The sequence below is a fragment of the Orcinus orca genome, chromosome 15 (genome assembly GCF_937001465.1).
Source record: "Orcinus orca chromosome 15, mOrcOrc1.1, whole genome shotgun sequence".
NCBI classification, from domain to species: domain Eukaryota; kingdom Metazoa; phylum Chordata; class Mammalia; order Artiodactyla; family Delphinidae; genus Orcinus; species Orcinus orca.
The window spans coordinates 76,446,878-76,453,639 of NC_064573.1; the positions used below are offsets into that span (position 1 = coordinate 76,446,878).

Here is a 6,762-nt window from a genome sequence, read left to right on the forward strand (position 1 = left end):
GTGAATATGGCCTGATTTAGAAACAAGGTCTTTGCAGATGTTATCAACTTAAGATGAGGTCATTAGGGTGGGCCCCTAAAATCTAATATGACTGGCGTCCTGTCAAGAAGAGGAGAAAAAACACAGAGACGGACTCGCATGGAGGGAAGATAACTGAAGATACACAGGGAGAAGCCATGTGATGAAAGAGGCAGAGACTGGAGTGAAGTTTCTACAAGCTAAGGGACGCCAAGGATTGGTGGCAACCAGCAAACACTAAGGGAAAGGCTTGGAACAGAGTTTCCCCTAAGGCTCTGCAGAGAGACCATGGCCCTGCTGACACCCTGATTTGGGGCTTTGACCCTCCAGAACTGTAAGAGAATAAACGTCTGTTGTTTTAAGCCACCCAGGTTGTGGTACTTTGCTACCGCAGCCCTCGGACTGATATACGTGCTCATTTAATCCACCTCTACGATGCCTGAGTGTTTCACGGGATGGAAACTGTTCACAAGTTCTTTACGTAAACCGGTCTCTGGGTCCCACTTTGGTTCAAATAGAACCGCACTGCCGTTAGGAGTGGTAAAGGGGGGGCCGGGTTGGAGACACTGGTATGCAGCTCACCCAAGCCTTCCACCGGTATTCTCCTCTCCCCGTCCCTGTTCCTGAGACAGTTCTGCTCCCAGCATCAGTCTCAGAGAGAGACACCTGGACCAACTCAGGCAAGAACGATCCACCTTATGGAAGAGTGAGGACTTCACCAACCAGGTGCCATGCACACCCATTTCCACTTCTTCAACTCACATGCTAATCAGCTTCCCCTCCCGTCCTCTCAGTGGACTGGACACCGAACCCTCCCATTCGATGTCCATCCCGTTGTAATGACGGATTGTTGAGCACATGGACCCCTGGCATTACCGAAGCCCATCCTTCCCACCTTCCTCTTGGAGAAAGGGCAGTATTACCGCATCACCTACCACCCCAGACCTACTCTTCTTCCTCCCATTCTACCTCCTGTTCATCTCTCCATTCTGACCTCGGTCACATTCTCTTTTTCTGGAGGCTGAGCCCCTGGGGTCTTCATACCATCCCTTCAGCTTGCGGCTGGATTCTAGACTTAAAGATTTTATCCAACGTAAGCAAGAGGTTCCACCAATGCCGACGGCTAATGGAAGCCATCGTACTTGTGAGAAGCAGGGGATCAACACCTCGAGCTGGGGATTATAAGCCTGCTTCAGTTCTTTCCCACAGTTCCTCCTACTGTGCTGGGTGTCCCAAAGACAGCTGATGCCTTACCCCAAACTCCGCGGAGAAACGCTTGGAAGCATGAGAACATGAAATTGGAGATAAGGACAGAGCGAATGGGGGGAGGATATGGGAGAAGAGGAGGAAACAAATCTTTAAGAACTACACTACTATGTATAAAATAGATAACTTATGAGACCCTACTGTATAGCACAGGGAACTCTACTCAATGCTCTGTGGTGACCTAAATGGGAAGGAAATGTAAAAAAATGAGTGGCTATATGTACACATATGATTGATTCACTTTGCTGTACAGCAAGAAACTAACACAACATTGTAAAGCAACTCCAATAATACTTAATAATAAAGATTATTTATACTCCAATAAAAATTAATAATAAAAAGAAAAGAACGCATAGAAAACTCCACGTATCTGCCCGTTCAATTCTAGGCTTTGAAATGTAAAGAATTGCCTGTTTCTATAGTTTTTTACAGACCCATCGTCTACAAGGTTCTAGACAAGCACAGCAGACACCTAACTTCACTGTTACATCCTGATTTGGTTATTGATGCTGGTGACATTAACGGATACCCTCAACAGTGAAATCCACAGATAACCCCCAAAGCCTCCAATTGCTTTGGCTTGGTCCTTCCTCTAAAATGCACGATCGCTCTGCGACACAACCAGAAACTGTCATTTCACCTCCTTTCAATGATTCTTCCCACTTTTCTCAAATAGTGAAGTGTTCCCAAAGCCAGAAGGGATAAATCGTAGATTATATCCCATCCCCACCCACCCCCAAAGGAATCCTTGCCCGCATGGTGCATGCCTGGGCCATTTTTACAGGTGGTAGGTTGAGGGATACCCGGTATTTGAAGTGTTAACAGTACCGTCTTTCCCTTCCTACTAAAGTTAGGAAAGTCACAGGGTGGATGGAGAATGGACCAGATTATGAATCAGCAGGACTGGGTTCCAGTTCTCCTCGCTCTTCCAGCTGTTTCCTGTGTAACCTGGACCAAGTCTCATCCCCTCTGTATGCCTCCGTTTCCCTATCTGTAAAATGGGGGAAATAATGCCTACCTCATAGGGTTGCTGTGAGAATTCAATGCCATGTCCGTAAAGTGCTTAATCACAGTGACTGGTTCCCGACAAGCACTTAGATGCCGGCTAGACATCATTGACCTCATCGTTATTATTACTGATCAATATTGTCAACTTCATGAACCCTTCTCTCTATGGAACCCCTGTTCCCCAAACGCTCCAGCCATTAGAGAAGAACCCAGAGCTGGCTCCAGGAAGGACTCCCCCCCACCCCCCTGCTGTTTGTGGGGAGTTTGTTGAGCCTCTCTGGCGTGCAAGACAAGCCGCAAGGCCAAGAGAGGAACAGCAGCCTTTAGCGGTACTGGAGACAGGCGGCCGGCGAAGGCTGCATGTTTCTCGCCCACAAACAAAAGTTGCCTTTCATCCGATCCACTGCTCCCAAAGAGGACTCACTTCCTCCTGCCTGGGCGTTGATGAAAGCTGACAGCAGAGGCGAGAAAACAGCCAGCGCTCTCCGCGCGTGATAAAACCATTACAATCAATTTAGGCAGCTCGCAGGCGCGCAGACAGACTCTGTGTTGACTGGATTCTGTTACGAGGAGTGGGGTGAGGGAGTCTGGGGCTGGGGCTGGGGCAGGTGGGGGGGCGGGAGGGGGGCCCTTCTGGGAGGCTGGCGCATTTGGCCTTGCTCGGATGGGCCCCATTACGGCTGCAGGCTGGCGCCGCTGCTGCGGGAGCTCGCTACCAAATGAAACTGTCATCCCACTGCTCTCGGGGAGGAAGGGAAGATGGGGAGGGGGCGACCGGTGTTAGCTTAACTCCTGTGGTCTCGCAGACTAATTGCTCACTGTGGAAACACGCCTCAAAGTGCTTTGGGCTCGTCAGTAATAGGGTATTAGATGCCACCCATTCCGCAGCGCATCGATCTGTTTCCTCCCCAGGCCTGCTCGTGGCTCCGCTCCCTGACATCCTGATGACTCTTATTCTTTTTTTTTTTTTTTAAGTGTTTTCTAAGCGTGTGTTTAGCAGGAGTGGTGCCTAAGTGCTAATTGTTACACCACAGATTGATTGGCGACAAGATGGCTTGCCAAGTTCCTCCATCTCCTGCGGGAGGGGGGCAGGGGAGGAGGGAGGAAGGACACGGAGGGTCCAGGGGGCGGGGAGCGGTTGCTGGGGGAGGAGGGAGAGGAGAGGGGAATCCTTGATGCTTCTGAGTTGGAAAGCGTGCCCGCAGCTGCGGAGGCAGCAGGGCAATCTCTATTGATATTTTAGCATCATGTTCTGCCTTGGAAGAGTGGCAAAGATTTAGCCACAAGTGCTGACCCTGGACCAGGATCCAGCTGATGGAGAGCAGCAAGGGGGGTAAGTGGGAGGAACAAACATCCCATAGCCCTGGGCGGGGAGAGCATTGCTTACCCATGCGACCCTCTCAGCAGCCCCACCCTGGGTCTAGGTTAGGGATCCCCAGTCCGTGCTCTAGAGCAGGGGTCCCCAACCCCCGGGGGCCGCAGACCGGTACCGGGCCGCGGCCTGTTAGGAACCGGCCACACAGCAGGAGGTGAGTGGCGGGCAGGCGAGCGAAGCTTCATCTGCTGCCCAGCCCCCCCATCGCTCGCATTACCGCCTGGACACCCTCCATGACCCCCCCATCCGTGGAAGAATTGTCTTCCACGGAGCCGGTCCCTGGTGCCAAAAGGTTGGGGACTGCTGGTCTAGAGGACCTTGTACTTACTCCGCTGCCTTTTATCACAGTTATTTCTTTAATTACCTGGCTCTTTTCACGGGCCAGTTTGCCCCTTGATGGTCAGAACCATCACTGGGCCAACCATGGCTGGATCAACAGAACTTAACACAAAACCTGACACATTCCTCCAAAAGCACTTGGGTTTGATGTGTCTGGAAGACCTGGTTAGCTGAGAACTTCAAGATTTCCAAAAGACACACACAACAGGTGCCCCCTTGGGCCCCCCAAATTCCTTTAAAAGATAACACTGAGCGCTTCCTTACAAGAAGTAGAATCTTAGTCTTGGCGACTAATTCACCCAAACATTCCCACCTGACAGGTGAGCCTGACGATCCTGAGTGAGCATCTGCTTAAAGTGAGACACTACGGAGACTATTACTGCAATCGTGGAATCCAACCAGTTTAAGAGAGCAGCTTCGGACCCACTTCCAAACTCCATCTTCCAGGTGAAGGGGAGGGGGGAGTAGGAGACGCATGTGGTGAGGGGCCTTTTGAAGTTACACAGCCCGGGTCCCACCTCTCATTAGCTCACTGCCGCTGGCAAGACACTTGCCTTCCCGATGCCTCAGCTCCCCCATGTGTAAAACAGGGATGATGACGACACCTGCGCCTGTGTGAGCCTGTTCCCTCATCATGAAATGTGGGGTAATGATATCTATTTCGTGGAGCACGGTGAGGAGAAAGAGATGCAATGCATGTGAAAGAGGTTGGCTGGGCCACAGCAAAACCCCTTACAAAATGCTGCCTTTCCTAACTGTATCCTCTCTCCAGCTTCTGTGACTGAGCCGTACTTGGAAGTACTTGCCTCACTTTACAGGCAAGGAAATGATGCTCAGAGAAGTTGGAGAGTTGGTCCAAGTCTCCTCTCTCTCTCATACACACACTCTTCTCAATCAGGGAAGCAAGGATAAAAACCCCACCGTTTCTGCTTCCAGATCATCCCTGCAAGGAACAGCACCAAGGCTCCAACCCAGTTCCAAACTTCAGCTCTGAAATTTTGTGCATCTATCTATAGCGATGTCGGTCAGCACTAGGGGGACCCTCATAAGGCATTTTAAGACCTATAAACAGGGCTTCCCTGGTGGCGCAGTGGTTGAGAGTCCGCCTGCCGATGCAGGGGACACGGGTTCGTGCCCCGGTCCGGGAAGATCCCACATGCCGCGGAGTGGCTGGGCCCATGGGCCATGGCCGCTGAGCCTGCGCGTCCGGAGCCTGTGCTCTGCAACGGGAGAGGCCACAATAGTGAGAGGCCCACATAGGAAAGAAAAGAAAGACCTATAACAAATTGTGGAAAAATCATCTTTGTCTGGGACTGTTGATCACCTTCTTTCTGCAACCCAAGCTAAGGATTCTTACACAGTTTTTCTTAGGTCTTTGTTTTACAAACTGTTCCTTCAGCCTTAGTGCTGTTTGCCATGTAGACTCTCATATGGGGCCACAGATAAGGATGATGATGATGGTGGTGATGGTGATGTTGATGATGATGACGGTAGCTAATTTTTTGTGTGTGTGTGGTGTATGCAGGCCTCTCACTGTTGTGGCCTCTCCCGCTGCGGAGCACAGGCTCCGGACGCGCAGGCTCAGCAGCCATGGCTCACGGGCCCAGCCGCTCCGCGGCATGTGGGATCTTCCCGGACCGGGGCACGAACCCGTGTCCCCTGCATCGGCAGGTGGACTCCCAACCACTGCGCCACCAGGGAAGCCCGGTAGCTAATATTTTTTAGTGGTCCCTATATGCTGGTAACTCTACCTAACATTCTAGATGCACTTTCCTCTTTAACTCTCAGAATAACCTCATGACTTAGGTATTTCCCTCTTACAGATGAGGAAGCAGAGTCTCCAAGAAGGGAAGTCGCTTCCACAGGGCCATGCAATCAGTGTCTGGTCAGGCCTGGATGTGAAGCCAGATCTGTTAAACCTCCAAGTTGAAATGGTGACCTCTGATCATGTCCAGTGGAAGCCTCAGGAAAATCTCAGGGAATCCTTGGGCTCTGGGGGACTCCATTTGAAAAGCACTGGCCTCCGTTTCTTCTAAATCCAAGGATCTGTAATTTTAGGTTGTTGGATGTTTGAGCTCCATAATCCCCTCTGCTGCTCACTGTAAAAATCTCAAGGAGGAAATAAAGAACTGACCGAGGGAGAGACCAGAACACAAGCCTGGTTGGTATTTCTTTGGCCACCACTTGCCAGGTAAGTAGCCTCCTACTGCAGGCAGGGTGCATTTTGGTGATAATTCCTGGGTTCAGATCTGAGCTCCGCTGCTCCAATTGCTGTGTGACCTTGGGCAAGTACCTTGATGTCTCTGAGCCTCAGCTTATGTACTTATTATGAAGATAATAATAGTACTAACCCCATAGAGTTGTTACTGGATTAAATGAAATCCTCCATTTAATTGTTAGCACACTGCCTGGCTTACGATACGAACTCCACAAAATCTGTGTGTGTAGCTATACAAGGGCTTTAAAAAACTGTGCTTAGCAGCTGAACACTGTTTTTTCTTAAACACTTTAAATTCAATCTTAAACAGAGACCAACATAAAAGGCAGATAAGATGGGGAGCTGCTCTATGTGAAGTGGCAGCACCTCCATCAGAAACCCCGTTGGCACAAGCACAGAATCTTTGGAAGCCAGTTTCAGAACCACTGAGCTACCCAGCTACATGTGTTCTGTCCTCGAGGTCAAAGTCCCTTTCCTCCTCCCCACCTGCTCCGTGAGAGACTACAAGGAAGAACCTTATGGCTCCAAAATCATGTTG

The 6,762-nt window shown here is 50.5% G+C and overlaps 1 long non-coding RNA gene across 2 annotated transcripts; it reads left to right on the top strand.

Annotated features, from left to right (window-relative positions):
• Positions 1-2,732: 2,732 nt before the first annotated feature.
• LOC125961191 (uncharacterized) lies at positions 2,733-6,551 on the top strand. Of its 2 annotated transcripts, XR_007471557.1 has the most exons (5): positions 2,733-2,869; positions 3,536-3,625; positions 4,327-4,453; positions 5,830-6,201; positions 6,535-6,551. It is a non-coding gene; the product is annotated as an uncharacterized LOC125961191 (long non-coding RNA). The 2 variants fall into 2 exon arrangements; XR_007471556.1 differs by lacking the exon at positions 6,535-6,551 and having other exon boundaries at positions 6,065-6,523.
• Positions 6,552-6,762: the final 211 nt, after the last annotated feature.